The 22,573-nt window shown below is 36.6% G+C and overlaps 1 long non-coding RNA gene and 1 pseudogene across 1 annotated transcript in view; both read right to left on the bottom strand.

Annotated features, from left to right (window-relative positions):
- Positions 1-20,432, bottom strand: part of LOC138820317 (uncharacterized) — a 46,506-nt gene extending 26,074 nt beyond the window's left edge. The window contains exons 1-3 of the long non-coding RNA XR_011369831.1: positions 20,358-20,432; positions 18,681-18,814; positions 119-207 (exon numbers count right to left, since the gene is read on the bottom strand). This is a non-coding gene — a long non-coding RNA (uncharacterized lncRNA). The remainder of the gene's footprint in view (positions 1-118; positions 208-18,680; positions 18,815-20,357) is intronic.
- LOC138820322 (U6 spliceosomal RNA) lies at positions 6,209-6,305 on the bottom strand (annotated as a pseudogene).
- Positions 20,433-22,573: the final 2,141 nt, after the last annotated feature.

Raw genomic sequence — 22,573 nt, 5'->3', positions numbered from 1 at the left:
ATTGTATTTATAAACTGATTCTTTGAATGGAAAACATTTCGTACACCTATTTAATAAAAATATAATTAAAAACAATGGAGACATCTGATCTTAAACCATGAGTCAATATTATACTTGCCTTCTCAGAAATTTTCTTTGCAGGTATTTTCCTCATAATGACAGAAAAGTGAACAACGCAATGTATATCAATACATCACTTTGCATATCCTAAATAGACAATATAAAAATCACAGTAAAAATATTAGAATATATCACATGATAAAATAAAAGGTAGAAAGTATCAAACTCTGATTGTTTTTCCAAGTACTTTACCTTTGGTATCTAATTTAATCCTCACAATAATCCCATAAAGTGAAACTATTTCTATTTTTAATTCTAAGATGATGATATTTAAGTCTTCAGAGTTGGAATTACTAGGACAACATTCTACACACGGTAAGTGTTAGCCTGCGTTCCATTCCCACTATATGAACTAACCTCATTCTATTTTATAACTAAATACCAGCACTCAGTCTACTAATTCTAGGAAAATTCCCAAAATTATTGTGCACACTCTAATAATATTTCCTTTATCTTTGTTAGAAAATAGGTAACTAAGACGGACACCGGTGGCTCACGCCTATAATGCTAGCTACTCAGGAGGCTGAGATCTGAGGATTGTGGTTCAAAGCCAGTTTGGGCAGGACAGACTGTGAGACTCTTATCTCTAATAAACCACTAGTAAACTGGAAGTGGCACTGTGGTCCAAGTGGTAGAGCGCTCGCCTTGAGTGGAAGAGCGCAGGAACAGCACCCCAGCCCAGAGTTCAAGCCCCATGACCAACAACAACAAAAAAAGACAAAAAGTAACTGTAAGAAGAAAACTCCATGTTCATAATCAATTTATACCTCCCTAGTGAAAGGAACTGCTAAACTATAACATTCTTGATTTCTAGCTCAAAATAGTAGAAATCATATTTTATGCCTTCACTCAACACTGCACTGCCTGGGGACCCCATCTCTGGTTAACACAGTCTTACTGAAAGAATGACCTGCCCAATTCCTGATGGAAACAGACTGCAGGCCTTTTGGAGCAATCGTTTCCACATTGTAGCTCACCTAAATTTTTTACCATTTGAAGTATTTTGATTGCTTTTTATACCCACCATTTTGAGAGAAATGTACTACTTTAAAATGTTATTAAAGAAAGAATGATATAAAATCACATTTGACCCCAGATAAATATTTTACCTTTCATATACCCAAAAATGCAGTCTTACCTATCATTAATGTTAGGAACGAGAGGTTAAAAATCATTGACACCAAGACCTAATTATGAATTAAAGACTCTCCAACTTGTGAATACAATTGGTTTAAAAAGACATCAATACTACTGCATTTTTAAGTCCCTATGATAATGATAATGATTCGTTATGATCATCATAATGATAAACTATTAACACTTAAAAATAACTCATTTTCTTGGGAGTAGGAAGAAAAGCACAAGGTTAATCCTAATTATTTTAAAAGACCTTTATTTAAAAGTTCACTCAAAACTATAAAGATTCTAAAACTAACTGAAATAGAGAGGAAATAATTTAACTGCATCATCTACATTCAATGGACTATTAATAGAAAACAAAATTATACTAATAATTAGCTTACCCAATTCACTTAATTCTTTTATTCTATTCCATTTACATTCATAAAAACTGGGTTTTCATAAAATGAAGCATAAAAAAGCATATATACCCACTTACTTTTTCAGATCTTCACAATATTTCAGAAATTTTAGCTCTACAGTCAATGAACTGAAATAATACTAAAATATTCAAAGGATTTTCAGAAATTGCAAGACTTGCTCTGAGATGTTATGTATATTGGAACAGATATTCAAAAAGCCTTATTTGTTAAAGTTGCCGTAGTTTCTCCCACAAAAAAGCCATTAGTAAAGATACCTGTGCATGTACAAAACACCTTCAAATGCATCCACAATATGGACATAACACTTGCTTTTTGTTTGTTCGTTTTTGAAAGGAATATCTAACAAGCATATCCACAATACTTATTTTCAATGAATAAGATGGGATATTCAAATATAATATGGGTTGGATTATCTCTTAGTGAGAATAGATATAATCTTGCAAAGAAAGTGATTTTCAACAGAAATCCGGAAAGAGTTTATCCAACTTGTGTTTCACAGGAATAATCAGAGAGTAATACCTGTTTGGTCAAGTCGGTCCAAATCACTCTATGAGTGTATCTTAAAAGTATAACCAATTTAAGAGGTCAAATACGTATTTTGTACTGACAATCATCTTATAGCAACAACTTATTAACTAATTATGTCTGTATCTTCTTACCTAACATACAATAAGAGCTGAAAGCTGTCTCTTTTTCTAACTTAATATTGTAAATGCTTTGATTATGATGTTATTATTAGACAAATAATATGTACAAAGGCTGGTTCCACTGAAATGACATGACAGAACACTGATAAATAAAAACATTGCAACACAGTTAGCTTTTTTCAGCCTCACCCTGTCCACATTGGCAAGCAACATTGCAACAGCACACGCACACATATACACATACACACATGTTCGCACATGTACACACACATATACACGCATGCTAAATTCAGGGTTTATTGTACCAAAAAGTCCACATAAAATATTAGTGATTAGGACAAATGATAATATGCCTTATTACAAAATAATACATAAACCATTACCACGCATGTTACATTTTACCTGCCTCTCCACATGTGACCACTTAATTTAGTTTTAATTAATTAATTACCTTATTAATTAATTTATTTGTTTGGTGCTACTACTAGGGCTTGAACTCAGGGCCTGGCTTTGTCCCAGAATTTATTTTTTGTTTCAGTTTTCTCAAGGCTAGCATTTTACTGCTTGTACCACAGCTCCATTTCTAGGTTTTGCTGGTTACATTCAAATCAGAATCTAATGGACTGTTTTTTCTTGGTCTGCTTTCAAACCACAATGCTCAGATTTCATCTTTCTGATTAACTACTACTAAAGACATAAGCCATCAGTGTGGCTTCTACTTTTTCCTATATAGTTATCTAATGCACATACTTAGATGGTAATTTTAAAATGAGAGTATAGAAGCAAGATGTACAGTGATGATACTGTCCTGTCAGAAATTCAAGTTAGTAATGTAAATTTATTCTTAAAACCATACACAAAAAATACCATGATATAGTGTAAGAGAACTCACTATTAAACATAGGAGCCTTAAGAGCTTTCTAATAGATCCATTATTTATTGGTACCCAACATTAGAAAAATGTATGCGGCATTGGTAAAATAGAAGTCCTTTGCATGACTACATACATTCCTTGTTTTTATAAGACACTTGCTTTCATCTAAAAAGTAGGCCTGTCTATTGTCTTCATGTGATTTTGATGATTGAAAGTGCTTAGTGAGAAGGTCAAAATGTATTAGTAGTCCTTCACTATCAATTCTCATTTTCTTCTTGGAGAATATAATAATCAAATCAATAGTTCAGAATCGGCAAGCAATACTTCAGAATCATGCTTCCAGTGCAAGTGGATCACCAGTAAGAAATCCTCAATACCAATTTCCACAAAGTTTTGTCACAGATACAATCTCCCTGCCTTCTCTAGCTGCTTTACTACCCTCTTATTCCTTCATTGTACAAGAAAAGTATGATTCAACTGATTTCAGTCAGATCTGTTACTAGAACTATCAAGGATTTATTTTACTGTCTGTAGTTTGGTAAAGTTATGTCTCTTTACGTAGGCTACTAAAAATGTATTTACTAACTTCAAGTAAATACATAAATTAGATTTCCATCTCTTTTAAAAAATAAAATTTTGTTTGCTCTACAAATTGATCAGAGGCATGGATTATGTGGCTAGCTACGTATTTACACATCTTTCTCTTTCTTTCTCTCTCCCTTTCATGGTTCTCATATATAACACGATTGCTCCATAATTATCCTAATTTATTTTGCTTTTATATTTTTGGTTGTATCATTTCACTTTTTGCTCTGCCATTTCCCCAATCATTTATATGGAAGGCATTATTTCCTATTTTCTCATGCCTAGAATAAGCTGCACATGAAGACATCACTTGTCCTCATTTTCAGTGTGTACATTTGAATATGGAGGAATATCTTTCCTCTGCTCTCCATCAATTCCCTACTCTCCAGTTAGAATAATTTCGAATAGTAAAATTGGAAAAAGAGAAAATAAATCATGGTGAATAAACAGTTGCAGAAAATTCACCAGATATTTCTGACCAGTTCAACCAATGTGAACTATTAGGGAAATACATGGACATCTCATTCCCACTGGCACTCAAAGTCTCTGGTTAGGCAATTCTTAGGAATATGGGGAACAGGATGAAAAAGTAAGGAATGTTATCACTTGCAAGAAAAAAACATTGGAGAAGCATCCAACCATATTTCTTCAATGGGCTGTCGAAAATATTCAGCTTACTACAGTGCGGAGACTTCTTTCTCAAAAGGCCACTTATGTGAATAGTAGGGATGATGATCAGTATATCCCTCTTCAAGAAGCCTACGGTGGACACTTAGACATTGTCAGTGAGTTGGTGTCTCAAGCGGCATATGCAATAACTGTAGATGACTGGACACCCCTGAACAGTGCATACACGTGGAATAATACCAGAGACGCTTCTTTCTTACTTCATCATGATACAGATACCAATGGCCAAACTAACGGACTTTTTAAAAAAAATTTTTTTTGGTCTGGTCGTGGGGCCTGAACTCTGGGCCTGGACGCTGTCCCTCTTCTCTTTAGCTAAAGGCTAGCACTCTACCACTTGATCCACAGCACCACTTCCCGCTTTTTTTTCTGCTTATGTGGTGCTGAAGAATCGAACCTTGGGCCTCATGTATGCAAGGCCAGCGCTCTACCACTGAGCCACTTTCCCAGCCCAAATATTTTTGTTTGTTTGATTTTTGTTGTTGTTGTGGTTTTTTTTTTTTTTTTTGGTCGGTCATGGGGCTTGAGCTCTGGGCTTGGGTGCTGTCCCTGTGCTCTTCAGCTCAAGGAGAGTGTTCTACCGCTTGAGCCACAGTAACACTTCCCCAAACTAAAGGACTCTTGACACCCTTATATCTTGCTGTTGAGAATTGAGATAGCAAAGATACACTGGATCGCCTTCTGTTGAACCATTATATAAATCCAGGCCTGAAGAACAACATAGAAGAAACTCTTTTTGACATTGCCAAAAGCATAAGTATGTATCACTACTTCTAAGAAGTTGTAAAAGGCTGTACAAATTGTTCACTGAAGTCCTAATGGTCGGGTTAAGTTTCTTAAATTTCAAAAATGCAAGTTCATCTTTTGTGTCCGTACAAAATATTTTCACAATCCAAATAAGAACAATATCTTTTTTTTTTGGTCGGTCATGGGGCTTGAACTCTGGGCCTGGAGCTATCCCTGTGATCTTCAGCTCAAGGTGAGCCCTCTACCACTTGAGACACAGCTCCACTTCCAGTTTTCTAGTGGTTTATTTGAGATAAGAGTACCACAGACTTTCCTTCCCAGGCTGGCTTTGAACCATGATCCTCAGATCTCAGTCTCCTGTTTAGCTAGGATTATAGGCATGAACCACCAGTGCCTGGCAGCACCAATATTTTACTGTAAAAATTCATGGATTCTGCGGAATTCTTCCAAGTGAATTGCCTGCCTTGGATGGAAAAATGTATTCAATAGATTTTGTAAACATGTATAATAATTTCTTCAGAGTTTGTGATTTTTTAATAAGAAATAATTTTAATTTACCTGTTGAAATGAGTAGTAAAGAAACTAAAATATTTCTGGTGCTTCTCTGAAAAAGTATATTTTAAAATATTCTATATTCTATGTTTGTATAATGTTCATAATTTATTTTCTCCTAGATATGCATTGAATTCTATATTATTTTATAATATATACGTTCATTAATGTGTCCTTTCCGATTGTATTCGATATAGAAACAGTTTGATTCCTTTTTTTCTAGGTCTTAATATTATTTTTCTTTGGGATAAAATGACAATGTTGTCTAATTTGAAAAGTTTTGTAAAGTTTATGCTATGTAAATGCCTTTCTGAGGTGATTTAATACACTGATGTCAAACTAAATTTAATTATATGAATTACGTGTATTGTTACACTTTTAATTTTGTAATCAACTTTTTAATCACTTTTTTCATTTCTTGCATCTGAAGAATGAAAAATATGGAATATTTCTCAAATTTTCATATTATCCTTGTGCAAGTGCCATGTTAATCTCTGTATTGTAATTTGAGTATACGCGCTGCTGAAGCATGTAGTATCCTCTAAATTTAATAGTTAATGCTGCAATCTTTATACAGGCTTATATCTATGGGTGCCTACTTGTAAGAAGGAAACCTTATTGTTCCTAACAATGCTATCGATCTTATTTCCCTAAAATTCTGTGAATATTGGGAAAAATTATATTGATCAGTCGATTGCTCACATTTGCAAACTTTTTTTGCCAATGAATATCTTAAGTCTTTTTATTTGGAATTTGATCATACTCTCTATTATTTATAGTTAGGTCCAAAGGTGATGGCTTTTTCAAGTACTTATTTATCCAGCTTTGTGGACCTAATGGATTCAAACTAAGCCTTGCTTAAGCGCTACTTCTAAATTTCTTCAGCTGACATTTTCCCAAATGAGGTGTTACTGGAACAAATGTCTACCTGAGCCTTTACCCTTCTTCCATGTGGGAACAGACCAACCAGAATACCTTACCCTGACAGCAAAGATTTTCTTACTAGAACAAAACTAATCTTGGTTACAAGGGATCATAGAGAGATGAACAGTTCAAACAGAACTGTTCAGACGAGAAGGTATTTTATCAAAATATAATTGTTTATTATACCTTCCATTTAAAAGTAGCTAAAGCCAAGAAGTGAAAAAATTGTTCGTATGCATGATTACTTAATGTCCTGGCCTGTCTGTAAGTTCCTAGCAGGAACTTACACTCCTGCCTTTTTATCACCAAATATTTTCATAGTTGCAGGAGAAGTGCATATGTTTCTCCTCGTTATTAGGCATTAAATTGATAATGTTTTAATCACAGTGTTTCCTCTTGCCTCCATGCTGTAAATCTACAAATGATAAAGCTTTAGATCTAACTCTATCAAGCACAGAAGTAGAGATAATGGAATCATACTTTAAAACAGAGTTGCCTTTGATACAGTAACTACAACAGAACAATACAAAATGTGTGTCTTTTAATCATATTATATATAGTTATATGTGCTGATTTTATATTTCACACAATGAAACTTACTAGAATTAGTTGATAATTTGACAAATAAATTGATATTTATTTACTTCAATAAACAGAATTGGAATATAAATATTTAGGTTTCAAATATGTATTAGACTAGAAAACGTATCAATGCAATCTTTTTAGTATAAACTTGTGATACATTATAACCCTTCTTGGTCTTCTGAATCCACATGATAATAAAACAATGTTTTCCTCTAATCTGTAATGGATTTTACTCTGCTGCTCTGTTTATTGTTTTAACTCGCTTGTTCCAAACTGTTTTTGTCCATATTTCTGAAGCATTCTTACTGATTATGCCCAAATTTTGCTAAGATGTCTAAAAAATATTATTCTTCTGCAGTACCCATGGGTCCTAGGATCCCAAAGCCCATTTACCTGCATCATCAGATAACAGGGGCAAGACTTTTCACCAAGGCCCATGCAATATATCAACACAAAGTAATTGAAGACCAATCTCAATTTCGCATTTCCTATATTTCAGGGCCCCAATTCCTTGAGATGCAGGAATTAGCAGTAAGCAATTGTGAAATGCAAGGCAACTTAAAATGAAGGATGAGATCACAAAATTTGAGAGAAAGTACTGTAATTCAAACATTCAACTTACAGATAACCAGCCCATATGAGTGAAAAAGTTCACAAATTGTCATAAGATTATTTTTAATATCCCTCACCTATGATTAACGAAAGATTTTATTCCAACATAAGTGGGCCAAAAAAATAGTTCCTAGAAGGATAGATCTATAATTGGTCTAACAAAGCCCGAAAACTTGATTTAGAGGTCAAATGTAATTCAGAAAAACATTTGAAGCTCTAAGGAGTGCTTCAAAACTCTGGGAGTTCAGTACAACATGGTTCTGTGGTATAAAAATGTCACTCTCAAACCAATGATAATCTACATTTAATCTCCTGAAAGTATATTCCTTTTCAAATAAACTTTAAAAAACCATTTCGCCCTTACTTCATTGTTGGTGGGAATGTAAACTTGTTCAACCACTTTGGAAAGCAGTATGGAGGTTCCTCAAAAGACTTCACATAGATCTCCCCTATGAACCAGCAATCCCACTTTTGGGCATTTACCCAAATGTTTACAAACAAGACAACACTAAAGCTACCAGCACAACAATGTTTATTGCAGCATTATTTACCATAGCTAAGATATGGAAACGACCCAGATGTCCCTCAGTAGATGAATGGATCAAGAAAATGTGGTATATATACAGAATGGAATTCTATGCCTCCATCAGAAAGAATGACATTTCCCCATTTGTTAGGAAATGGAAAAACTTGGAAAAAATTATATTAAGTGAAGGAAGCCAGGCCCAAAGAAGCATAGGTCCCATGGTTTCCCTTATTTGCAATATCTAGTATATGTATGAGTCAAGCGGAAAAGGTCAGATAATGTGAGGTCAGGAAAATGAACCCTTAGATATGTATTTTAATGTTTTTTTCTTTCATGCATGTGTTTCTAACGCATTTATAAGATTATCTCTTTGTTGCTTTGTATGTCCCTCCCCCACAGTATAACCCCTGCTTTCACTATGCTTGATGTCAGTATAACTTGTGGAGGAGATGGAGAAAAACCAGTGTTTAAGGATACAGGTGGACCTCTTGCAACAATGAGAATTACAAGTTGTCATGTCCTAAACGAGCCTTACAACGTCGGTGCGGGGGGGGCAAGGGGGGGGAAGGAGAAGGATTGGGATTGGGGGGGGAGGGGGGAGGCTGGGAAGGGATGTAGAGGGTAAATCAAAGGAGGAGGCTGCAATGCTTGGTAAGACATGTACGCATTATCCTGCCCATGTAATTGTAACCCTTCTGTACAGTATGTTCACAAATAAAATTAAATTAAATTAAAAAAAATCACTTACGCCAAAATAACATTTGACAAGTTGATGATACTTAGTGACATTACAAGTTTTTCAAGTGTAGGGAGCAAGTTACAATAGAGTTGAATTATTTACACAGCACTAATGCCAAACATGTTCAACCATTCAATAAAGTGTAGAATAGTACCACCCACAATTTGTGTTTTTCAGTATGGGCCTTTCAGAAATGTGTTTAATATGTCAGCCTCCTAAATTTCAAATCCAAACTTAGCTGATAAATTTCATCATTTAATAAGGTACATTTTAAACAATCACAAATAGTTGCCTCATCATATGTTATTTTATGTTTTCCCTCTGTCTAACATAGTAAGAAATACGACTTTAAGTCTTGAATATGGGTACTAATCAGAGATATGACAAACATAATATCTGTCTTCTATTTCTATCATATTCCTATCTAGGAATAAATTAAAATGTTCTTTTTCCAAAACTTATAGGTAGTAGAAAATATTATTCCATGTAAAATAAAAGAATTACACGATTTTACAAAGCCATTTATAAAAATGCATAGTTAGGAATACATTCTAAGCCATTTTTAACTTTCTTTTTGACGAAAGATTAATCTTTCAAACGGTTGAGAAAAAATCATGTTTAGGTGCTTCCCGTCTCCAGTCATTCAAATTGTTGCTGCAGATGAATGAATTATGGAAATATAAGCTGACATCATTTCAAGAATATGCAGGATTGAAACTCCATGGAATGTATATAAACCTTTCAAAGTATTAATAGACAGTTTAACAGAATGAATATCAGAAGTTGAAACCAAAGAGGAATTATAGTAAAGACATAAAATGAATGAAAAATGAACAAGGAGCAAATACAGCTAGAATACTGAATGTACACATATGATGAAGGAAGTGGTAAATTGGAAATAAATCTTGGAGAAAGGGTTGGTTGAGAATGATAGAAGGAGTGACTCTGATCTAGGAGCATTGGACAATTAGATGGATATATTTAATTGTAACACAATTGCACAAACTTTTAAAATTCAGTTAAAAACACATCTAGAAACAAAAACACACAAAACTCACAACCAAACAGCAATCTCTAGAGAGTATGTATATGACCACTCAAAATTTTAATCAGTTAATGAATGGCAGTCGGGAAAAGCAAACAAAGCTGTTCAAAGAGGGAAGTTTGGGATAGGGGAGAATTTTCAACAGAATTAAATAGATTGTCTAAGGTTATAAATCACCTATATCTGCTGCATACAGTATCTTACTTCTACGAGATTTCTGTCTGATCTTGATAATCCAGTCCTGAGAAACACTTGGTAGCTTGTGAGGTAGAATGGAAGAAACAAGATCAAGAACGCATTACTCCACTGGAGAGAAAACGATCCTCTATATTTTCTCTAATCTCTCTTCCCTACTCTTTCTTCATACTTTTAAGTCAATTGATTTTGAATTATATTTTCCTTCTTTCTTCTGGCAAAGTAATTGGTCAAAGTAATTTCATTAAATATTATTTGCCATTTTCTTCTTTCATGCTGTTTAATTGGCCAAGCGAGTCCATAAAACTCCCCTCTTGTATTTGGTTGCCATGAAACAACATCTATGTTAATAAGGAGAAATCTAATGTAAAATTTTGTATCCAGAAAACAGTCCAAGATGCTGTGATCACAAATATTTGGCTATATATTTTTTTCTTTTACCTTGAAAGACTTCTTGTGTCTAAAGTGCCCACAAAATAAGTACTCCATCACTTGTTGGTTCAATCAGAATTGTCTAACCTCAAAGATATATTTTGCTAAGAAGATGCTTAGAGGAAACCACAAAATACTGCATTTTTTAATCTTCTCTCTTAAGATTCTCCTTAGATACCATATCAGGAACAGTGAAGTTATTCTATGCAAAATTATTTTAATAGATTATTTTTCTCTTGGTCTTCATTTGTTCACCAAGATGTATGGAGGAGAATAGAGTTAAATCACCCATACCTTGGAAGAAAGTGTCTGTTACAAAAGGAAAATGCTTCTATGTCCTACTTCTATGTCCTACTCTTAGCTCTTGCCAGAGTTCCAATTAATCACAGCTTCTTGGCTTCCAGTCTAGTGAAGCTGAAGGACCATACGGGCTCCACCACTGCTACATCTTCATTATTTCTCTTTTAAAACTCTTCAAGTTGCCTCATTTGGATGTGGAATGTATTTTCATGTCTTCATTCAATCAGTTCTGCATTGTAGTGAGCCAAATGGGCTCTGTAAAATCACTTTAGGGAGTAAAAATACTAACACAATTTACATCAAAAAGTTTTGGCCTCCCTTCACTGCTGAAGTCAATATGCTTAGCTAAGGCTTCTAAGAAAAATTTTATTATTAATTTTTCCATTTGCTCAATTCTTTTCTGAACTTTTTGGCATATGTAATAAAAGAAGTCTAGACTACCTCATATTAATAAGAATATTATTTTTTGTGAGCCACTTAGAAATGAGAAATCATTGGTTTGAAGTATCCAATCAAATTTTTTTTCTGTGTTTCACTGCTTCATGTCCAAAGACATTGTGGAAAGTGTTACAAACAGAAATGTGTAATCCCAACACCTTCTTTCATTGTGGAGGGCACTTTCTCCCTAAATATTTTGACTCAAATTATCTTTTTCAGAGAATTACTATTTGGTAATTGAAGGTACATTCACAAATTTTGATGCCTTATTTTTTAAAGAACTTTTAATTTAAATTCCAATACAACCTTCTTTCAAACAGTGAGAATATAGTTCCTGGGTAAGGACAATTCCAAGGGAACCTACAGGAATTACAGCAAGGTTTCTGAGGTTTGTTTGTTTAGTTTGAAAAAGAGCCATCTTCATCCATATTGCTCCCTCTCTACTAAGTCTCCTTGGATTTCTTTGCATGAGAGCCTATTCTTCCAGGCAATTTTAAATTTTCTTAATAGGCTAAGTTATTAAAAATTTTGAACTATTGAATTTTACCTGTCATAAATTTAAAACTGTTGAAAATCCTTTATCAGAACCGCAAATTCACCAATCCTAATTCCACCTTTACCATCAAAATGTTAACATGCTGTTTTCATGATATAGTATCCATGCCCCTATTATTTTCCAGTGGCTTTGTTTTGCATATATGTAACCATATTAGCTGATGCTAAGCAAAATGAATTCCAAGATATGGAACCAGATTTTTTTTTCACTTGTGGATGTTGTTTTTGATGAACTATGTGATTTCTGTTTTCTTTGGGGTTTTCCCCTATGGTTTATCCCTGCTGTATGGTGAGACAATGGTGAGACAAAGGACAAAAGGCAAACCAATGCAATAGCAATACTCACAAGACAATATGTTAGAAATGTACTTTACAACTTGTGAGGGGTGAAGGGGTGAAGGAAAACTGAGAAAAATGAGGGAGGGGTAACAAGTTTGAAATGTTTTTTATTCACTACCTTACAATTATTGTAAAGTCACTGTACATCAATTTGATAATAAAATTGAAAAAATAAGCTGTGTAAAATGTAATTTTACTGTATTGGCACACTAAATATTATTCTTTATGTAGTAACATTTTAAAAATCAATAATATTTGGCTTCTAATTTGAATTAATTACCCCTTATTTATCAGAGGTTCATCAACTTGAATGTTATCCAACTAGACACTATTTTCACAATATACTTGCCAAATTTTTCAAAAAAGAATAAATTTAGTACTTTCTCATTCTAAAACAGAAAACAGGGTCTGGGAAGATGGCTCAGTGGTAGAGCGCTTGCCTTGCATGCCTGAGGCCCTGGGTTCGATTTCTCAGCACCACATAAGCAAAAAGAAAAAAAGCCAGAAGCTCAAGTGGTAGAGCGCTAGCCTTGAGCTGAAGAGCTGAGGGACAGCGCCCAGGCCCAGAATTCAGGCCCCACGAAAGGACCCAGTTTAATACTATGGAAACCCATAATTTTAAAAGTAAGTAAGTTTTTAAGAGGACAGAATATATGTGTTCTTCAAAATTCCTATGACTAACTACTACTCATTTTTAAATTCTCAACATTCCTAAGAGATTCAAAACAGTACCTGTTTGCATGTTAATTAATTCTGCAATAGATGCAGTTTCCAATGGGGTGTCCAGATTGAGAAGTAAACAGAAAAATAGCCACATTCTTGTAGAGGATAAAACTGTGAAGCATGTGTAATAATTAATTCTTCAAGAGTAAGCAATTGTTTATAAGAGTAAGCTATTATGTCTATGACCATCAATCCCAAGATTTATGCCATAAAGTCATCCTAGCCCAACAGTTTCCAACTTGTAAGGGATACCTTAAAATTCCTTAATTCACATTATGAATACCTTATCTCTATTTTGAAAAAATACTACACCTCTGCTAATGTGACACCCTCCTTGTTCTGAAAAGAACACCACAATAAACAGAGCTGCATCATTTTTCCTCCACTGGTATTCTTGAGATCAGAACACTTGCAAATATTATTTATATTTAGACTTTTTTAACTATAATAGATATTCAGTATGCTAAGATAGGAAAATTATGATTCAAAGCCCACCCAGGCAGGAAGGTTTCTTAGAATCTTATCTCCAAAAAACTTCTCTGCAAAAGCCAGACCCAAGTGGCACTGAGGTTGAAGTGGTAGGGCTTGAGCCTTGAGCATAAACAGGATCAGAGACCCTGTCCATGCCAAGAGTTCAAGTTCTAGGATGAACCAATAAAAAAAACTGAAAAAAAAACCCCAAAGCTAGCATTTCTCTCCATGTATACAAAGGCACGTAAATAAGGAAATGGCTTCCTGTGGTACATATAGGTAGAAGAAAGAAGATGTCACACAATTACTCTCTTCATACCATATTAAACCAAACCTTTAAAAATTGGTTGTTCTCAATGTATAAATTAATGTCATCCATTTTTGGCAACTCTGTCTAGATTATTCATATTAACATGGTATACATGAACTCTGCGAATTATCTATTAACTATGTTCTAATTATAACTGTCGTGAAAGAATATCTAGGCAAATAGAATGCCAGAATTATTTGTGAATTTTTCAATTAATTCCTCTACTTTGAAAGAATTTTGTAGTATCCTATAGAATATGAAATTACAAACAAATCCAAAAAATATGTTTTAAATCTAAATTCTAATTTAACAAGGTCTACAAAATCCTACATTAGACGAACTTTGCTATTTCTCCAGTCTTAAGCTTTTGTAATCCTTCAACATTTATTTGGAATCCAACAGAATGAGGGATGGGAATTATGAGCTTTTTTGCATCTACGAATGTTCTGTAATGATGAGAGCATTTAAAACACAAGTGAGGATATATATGAGGTGCATTCAATAGGAAACTTGACTTCTCAAAACATAATGAAAAATTAGGCCAAACTTCTAACTGTGTATTCCTTTCTTGTTGTTTGGTTAGTTTTACTGAGACAAAATTATTCTATCTGGTCCAGGGAAGGTATCATTATGTAATTCCACTCTCTTATCTCTTGTCTGAGTGCTAGAATTCCAGGCTTGTATCACATTGCCCTGGCATAGTTTGTTTATTTAATCTAGAAACAGAGTAGAAATTCTGAACTTCTCCTATGATTTTATCCACTAGACTGACTGCTCAGACTGTTTATGTACTATTTTCAAAGGTGTTTTAACATTTGACACAGGATATGAACATTTTTTGATGCACCTGCAGGCTTCCCTGATTCATTCCACTATGTATCCTATCCCGTTAAGAATGATTGCTTGACTCTCTTACTATCTCTGGTCCCTACCTATGTAATATTCTCAACTTCTGGGGGAAAGTTCACTTGAGGGCTTTCTAATATTAAAAATTATCACTTGATTCTAGTCTTACTCAGGACTAATTTTCTATTGTTTTCTAACTTTTCTACATATTCTGAGAGTTGTTTCATTTGTGTATTTTTGTGTGCACCTATAAGTGCCTTTGTGTGTATGTGTATGTTTGTATGTATACATGTATGCAAAAACTTAAAGCTGTAATTCAGCAATCTTGCTCGTGACTGGTATCCCAGCTTTGGCTGGTTAATTATAGGTAGTGTCTCAAATCCTATACTGTCCAAGCTGGATGCAAATTGAACCTCCCAGACTCCTTTACATTCTTAGGTTTTAATTTTCTAGGAGTATCAACTTTTAAACTTCAAACACTTTTGTGAGTGTAAAGTCTAACTGTAGCCCAGATTTTTAACTCAAGAATTCATATAAAGTTAGATGAGCATATACAATACATATCCTGGGTGTACACTGTTAGAAATGTGATCATAAACCAAGTTGTTGTGAAATCTGAGGATTGGGTTTTAATGTCAGCACGGGTAGGAAAGTCCTGGAGACTCTTTTTCTCCAATAATTACCAGAAAACTGGAAGCGGCACTGCAGCTCAAGTGGAAGAGCACTAGCCTTGAGCTGCATTTCAGAGGGACAGTGCCCAGTCCCATATTTCAAGTGCCACGAAAAACAACAATAAAAAGGAATATAAGAAAAGGAAAGAACAAGAAATGTGATCTTAGCCACCAGGTTCATTGCTAGTATAATTCCTGTTCCCTCAAGATAGACTCTTTTTTTCCAGTTAAGTCTGTTCTCACATATGTGACTTGCATTGGAAAAAGAATCATTCTTCCATTCTCCTTTTTGCACATTTACATGATTAGCAAGCGTGATTTAGAAAGGGAGTGGCCTCATGCTTCACGTTCCACTTAGGGGTAATGCTTTCTCTATATCACTCCCATAAATCTACATATGGGACTTGGCTTTATTGTTTCAATTTTTTATTTGTAGAGTCTTGTATATTGTATTGAACACTTATACATAAACACAGAACTTCTTTTTCTCCTATAATTGCTATTGTTTCTTTTATGGTTAACTCATGTACAGTTGGGAAATTAATGCACAGCATATAGACTCACAAAAAATTATCTGAGAACCTTCTTACCATTTAAAATTCACCTTAATTTACAGAGCACATGAGAAGTTTGAACAAAATATTCTCATGGATAATGTATTTATAAGCAATTTAAATTGCATTTGTCTTTACTAAGTTGTCTCTGAAACACGTGTTACCTCATGTCCAAAAGTGTCTTTGTGCTATTTCAATGAAGCCAGAAAACATTCATTTTTTTCTGGAGCAGCACCATAAATTGTTACTGGAAGTAAGTGGAAGTAACTGTTACTGGATGTGGAAACTGATCCCAGGAGAGGAATTTAACATAGAGAAATGACAAAGTTCAAGTTAACTATTGCTTTCCTTTGTACTGTACAAGAAAAGAATCCAAGGCTGGAAGGAAATTCTGTCCCTGACTTTTGTGAGTGTGTCCTTTACTCATATAAAACTTGTCTGTAAACTTCTGGTTGAGAGTTTTGCAAAAGGAAACAATATGCCATTTGAAGGCAGGCATAGAACAAAAGGAAATAACTTTGTTTTAAAAGTGTTCTACTGCAAAGAAGCAAAGACCTGGAGGTTTTAAAGTGTCTTATGGATGGATGTTTCACTCCTGAGATGATTCTCTTGTTGCAGGAATCAGTTTTCAATTCCTTTAGTCTGATCTTGAGTTTTCCATAGCAATAAGAATTCCAAAAAAGCAGGATCCAGTGAGTATGATCAGCAAAAGCAGCCTCTTCTCAGACCACCACTATTTTAAGGAGAGTCCCAAAGAAATACCCAGGGTTTGTTCGGTTTGCTTGTTTGTTTAGTTTGTGCTGGTTCTGGGGCTTGAACTTAGAGACTGGCCCCTGTCCCTGAACAGTTGTCTTTCTTTCCTACCTGGCCCAAACCTAGTACTCCACTGCTTGAGCCAAAACTCCACTTCTGGCTTTTTTGGTGTTTAATTACAGATAAGTGTTTGACAGACTCTCTTGCCTGGGTTGGCTTTGAACTAAGACACTAAGAAAGCTAAGTGACATCAACTCTATGGACTTCTCTTTTGAACCTAGAAATATTAGATGAAGTTTATTATAAAGCTAATATTTGACAATTTTTAAAGAAGAGAATATGTTTAGCAAAGAAGCCATAACAAATAACTCAGTAAAAGTAGGTGCACTACTAAATCATTTGGGAAGATTACAATTGATTTCATCATTCCTTTGGGGGAAACTTAAACCTATATTTGCACTTTTTTGTTGGTTGTGGGGATTGAACCTTAACCCTGGGCACTGTCTCTCAGCTCTTCAGCACAACTTGAGCACTCTACCACTTTAGCTACAGCACAACTTCCGGGTTTCTGGGGTTAATTGAAGATAAGGGTTTCATGGACTTTCCTGACCAGGCTGGCTTTGAACCACAATCCTCTGGACTCAACATCCTGAGTAGCTAGGATTACAGGCATGAGCCACCAGCACCCCACTCATAATTGCATTTATGTGCACTTAATGTCACTATGTAGACAAAGAATGGAAATATGAACCATATGATGTGACATTGCAGCTTTTCAGAATAATTAAGGTAGCAATAAATATGTCCTCCTTTTCCATTTTGTTACATAAATGACTCATGAGCTATGGGACTCTTACATTAGCATCCTCTTTCATCTTTGTAGGTGTATTTAATATTAGGAAATGTTCATAGATAAATACAGCAAGACAGATTTTTAGAAAGCAAAGGAGATCAGGTATGAAAGATCAGCATAGAAGGAGATACATTCATCACACAGAGATTAAGAACTAGCCTAGGAGATTTTGAATGCCAAAGGCAATGAGGAATAAGCCTAGTTGATAACTAGTTCTTTAATAAGCAAAAATGGTTCCCTAGAACGGTTTCTACTATACTTTAGTTACTATCATTTATTCTTTCCATCTGGCGTTATTCCTTCTCTTCTGTCACAACTGTTAATTAGCCTCTGCCTGTTTGTAAGATGACTGGCCAAAATAGTTTCTGAATCTCACTTACACTATATCCTTCTCATTGTGATTAGCAGTGACCCCACTAAAAAGCCTGGAATATTTGAATTTCCAGAATTAATCTTCACCTGACATCTAAGCACATTCCTAGCATTAATTGGTATGACTCATGAACAAAACATTTTTTTCAACACAGTATCCTTACATAGATAAAGTACATGTATTAGGAACTATTGTCAGGTATCAGTATGGAAGGAGCAATTATATATTCCAAGTATGGGTTCTTTATTTCGCATTTACTAACTAAATGTTCATTGTTGTTGTTGCTGTTGTTTTGGCAGTCCTGGGGCTGAAACTCGGTGCTTGGGAATTATTCTTCAGCGTTTTTTTTCCCTCAAGGCTAACCCTCCACCACTTGAGGCACAGGACCACTTCCAGTGTTTCCTTTTCAATTTATGTGGTACTGAGGAATTGAACCCAGGGTTTTATGCATGCTAGGCAATCACCATACCATGAAGCCACATTCCCAGAACCCTAAATGACTTTCTTAAGATGGCATTACATTTTCATTCTATAACTCTGTATCATAATTATAGCCAGGAATTTTTGCTAGAAAAGAGCATTGAACACAGTACTTGAGTCCAGTAAGTCTAGATGGACAATGGATAACTGTCACAGTGTAGCCAGGGCACAGAGGGACTTACCTCATGGAGCTGGTACAACAGACTGAGCGAGACAGCTCCTGACCCACAGCCTACCTCGAGAATGAGAGGACCACCTTGGTTCCAGCCACATGGGGTTGCTGGACCACCTCCTCCAGCACCCATTGAATCAGTTCCTGAGAGAGAAAGTGAAAAAAAGAAGGTCAAAATTACACTTAAGCCAGGTGCTGGTGGCTCAGGCCTATAATCCTATGTACAATGGAAGCTGAGATATGAAGAATGTGGTTTATAGCCAGCCTGGGCAGGAACACCTGTGAGACTCTTATCTCCAAAGAACCACCAAAAAACTGGAAGTGGTGCTGTGACTCAAGTGGTAGAGTGGTAGCTTTGAGCTGAGGAGCTCAGGGAGCTGCCCTAGGCCCAAAGTTCAAGTCTCATGACTGAAAAGAAGTGGACTTCCCACCACAAGAAGTGGACTGAATAGCACCCATTGTCCTAGCGAGCATGGCAGAGAAGTCAGGCTGAGCTTCCTGTCAGCTGGGAGTCATTAGTAGGTCACCCGGCTTCTCTATGCCTCAGTTTCCCCAGCTTCAAAACTGAACAAAGTGAATGATCCCGTTACTCATGGGGATAGAGTAATAAAGAAAGAGAGCCATGTTTTGTTTCATAATCCCATAACTGTTGCACTGTTAATAACACACACCATTTGAGATCTTTCCGGGTATCTTCCTATCATATGCTCACAGAATTGCCAAGAACAGTATCAGATGGCCCCTCCCTCTGTGCCTGTCCCTGCTCCAGAGATCCCTCTGTATCAATCCCTTGTTTCCTCACAACTGTCCCATGAAGAGATTGAAGTCCAATGGTTGAGGCCCAACCCAGAGATTCACCTCTGGTCAAGAATTGGCTGCCGTGGACTGAGTTTGGAACAATCCATCTAAACCAATGACTGAGCATGTCGCTACATATCTACCATCCCAACTACAGAAGAACAGGCCTCGTGGCTCAGGCCTGTCACAGATCGGAGGACCATGATCCAGCCCAGAATGAGCATATATTAATTCTCCATCTCAGAAATGCCCAAGACAGAAAAGCTTGACTCGCATGGTAGAAGACTTGACTGGCAAGCCTAAGGCTATGAGGTCAAACCCTAATATACCAAAAAGAACCAGAGTCCCAGTGCCAGAGGCTCATGCCTATAATACTAGGTACTCAGGATGCTGAGATCTGAAGATCACAGCTCAAGATTTAAAATAGGGTTGGCCTTGCCCATCAGACATCATTATGAGAAGACCCAGAGACTGACCTATGCTGTTGCGCTCCATACTAGCAGAACTCATATCCGTACTAAGAGTTGGCCATGCTCTCTGTCCTCCTGGGAAGCCATCACCTGCAGGCCACACTCCCAGATCCTCCCAAGCTCCCACTGCCACCAACCAGGCCCAAGGGAGTACACAGCTCCATTGCACACAGATCCCTTGTTCTTGTAATTTAACTGTGCTGTGTCCACTTCAAGCCTCTCACCCTTCCAGGCCCCCAGACCTCAGCTGTGAAGCCCATACATGCCCCAAAGATAACAGGTAGAAGTTACCAAAGCATTCGGCCTCCTTGTTACAACCCAATTCTACACACACACACACACACACACACACACACATCCAGACAGGTGACAGAAGACTCCTGCATGCAGTACCTGCAATTTGCCAATGGATCACTCACCTGAGCACAGTCAGGCTGTACAAGGAAAAAGATTATCTCTCTGTCTCTGTCTCTGTCTGTCTCTGTCTCTCTGTCTCTCTGTCTCTGTCTCTCTGTCTCTGTCTCTGTTTCTGTCTCTGTCTCTGTCTCTGTCTCTGTCTCTGTCTCTCTCTCTCTCTCTCTCTGTCTCTCTGTCTTCAGGTGAAAGTTTGACTGAGCACAGAAGACAAGGGCTCACACAGCAAGGGTGTCTATCTTCTGCATCCAACACCTCCCATCCCAAGAAAAAAAGGAAAAAAACCCAGAAGGCAGGTGTAGACATGCTGCTCCCCACCTCTGACTAAAGCCACTGGGCTCCCACCAGGGAGTGGAAGGGCGCAGATGTGCTGCTGTGTGGCTCCCACTGCTCCAGGCCAGGGGATCTTTGGCGCCCACTCCTCACCCAACCTGCATCTCCCCGTATCCTGGACACTAGTCGCTGGGGATGGGGGTGGCATCCTCGGGTCAACCCCCACCCCCACCCCTGGGGCACATTTGTGGCAGGGCGTGGGCCAGACTATGGGGCACAGGGGAGGCGAGGTCAGGGTGGGAGGGGAGGTAGTGGTGTCAACAAACAGAGAATCAAGATGCTACTGGGCAGCAAGGAATGTGGGCGTGGCCACCATTCTTGTATCCCATTGGTCAGAAAGAACCATGAAACAATAGAGGTGTGGCTGGAATCTTCTGATGCAGGCAGAATGGGTGGAGTCAAAATGACGGCAGCCCCTTTCCCAGGGAACTCTGTCCAATCCAGTTGAGGACAAGAGAGTGACCCACTTTAGCCGGATGGCTGCACAGATTGTTGTGTATGTCTGTTTGTTCCCAGACCTTGAACTCAGGATCAGGGCACAATCTGTGAGTTGTTTTTGATCAAGGCTAGCTCTCTACCACTTGAGCCACACGGCTTTACTTCTGTCTTTGATGGCACAAGTTGGACAGGAGTCTCAAGGACTGTCCTGCCTAGGGTGACTTTGACCATGATCTTCCTTTCACAGCCTTGTAAGTTTTAAGGAGGACTGCTGAGAGCCACTGATGCCTGGTTTTGCTGATGATCTTAGACAGACCTGTGAGTTCCCTATCCTCAGGTTTAAGTGGTAGGAGCTGGAGCCCACAGCTTGAATCCTGGGCTGCCACCAACAAATGGCAGGAGATCCTATGAAATTCATTCCTATTCATATGATTACCAAAGGAATGTGATATATGTCATGATTAAATGGGCAGTACTTGAATGATTCGAGGATAAAATTATACACAATTACATAATAGGATACTGGTCGATATTAATTAATACTTTATGAAGCATTTAAACAATCACCTTCATTAAATGGAGGCCATTATGTAGTGCTCAAAAAGCACTTTGGGGTTAAGGGATGTATGTCTGAACAGCTGTACAAAATTCTATACTGATTTTTTTTCAGTGTTCATTATGTAACTGAATAAACATAACTGTTTCTGTTACAAATATTAAGTCACTGTCTGGGAACTGGGGCCAGTATTTCTGCCATTGCTGGGATTTGAGCTCACTGTCCATGTAACTCTTTTGCACCTTGGGTGAAGGCTAAGATCCCTGTCCTTGAGGAAAAAATTTTCAAGCTAGAGTTCCCAGGGCCTGAATTAAGACCCTGCAATAGAAAAAATATTTGTGTACATGTGTAATATAAGATATATAGGTAAAAGCCGGGCGCTGTTGGCTCACGCCTATAATCCTAGCTACTCAGGAGGCTGAGATCTGAGGATCGCGGTTCAAAGCCAGCCCGGGCAGGAGAGACCGTGAGACTCCTATCTCCAATAAACCACCAGAAAAACGGAAGTGGCACTGTAGCTCAAGTGGTAGAGCGCTCGCCTTGAGCTGAAGAGCTGAGGGACAGCGCTCAGGCCCAGAGTTCAAGCCCCACGACCGACAAAAAAAAAAAGATATATAGGTAAATATGTATGTATATTTCATATTATGATTATTATTATTAATTTTGTATTTAATTTTCATTTTACTCATTTTATTGTTTATTGTATTTAGTATTATTATACACATAATATTTATTATGTTGTGTATATATATTATAAAATTATACACAATAATTCAGTACATTGACTAATTTTCATTAATACTTTATTAAGTTTTGAAATATAATAATTAAATGGAGGCATTTGTCAAGTCATCACATGGTTAGAGTCTGTCCCCAGTATGAGTTTTATCTTAT

The sequence above is a fragment of the Dipodomys merriami genome, unplaced genomic scaffold, assembly GCF_024711535.1.
Source record: "Dipodomys merriami isolate MVZ:Mamm:240054 unplaced genomic scaffold, mDipMer1.0.p SCAF_86, whole genome shotgun sequence".
NCBI lineage: Eukaryota > Metazoa > Chordata > Mammalia > Rodentia > Heteromyidae > Dipodomys > Dipodomys merriami.
The sequence above is the reverse complement of the archived record's forward strand: the minus strand, read 5'-3'. Positions and strand labels throughout refer to the sequence as shown.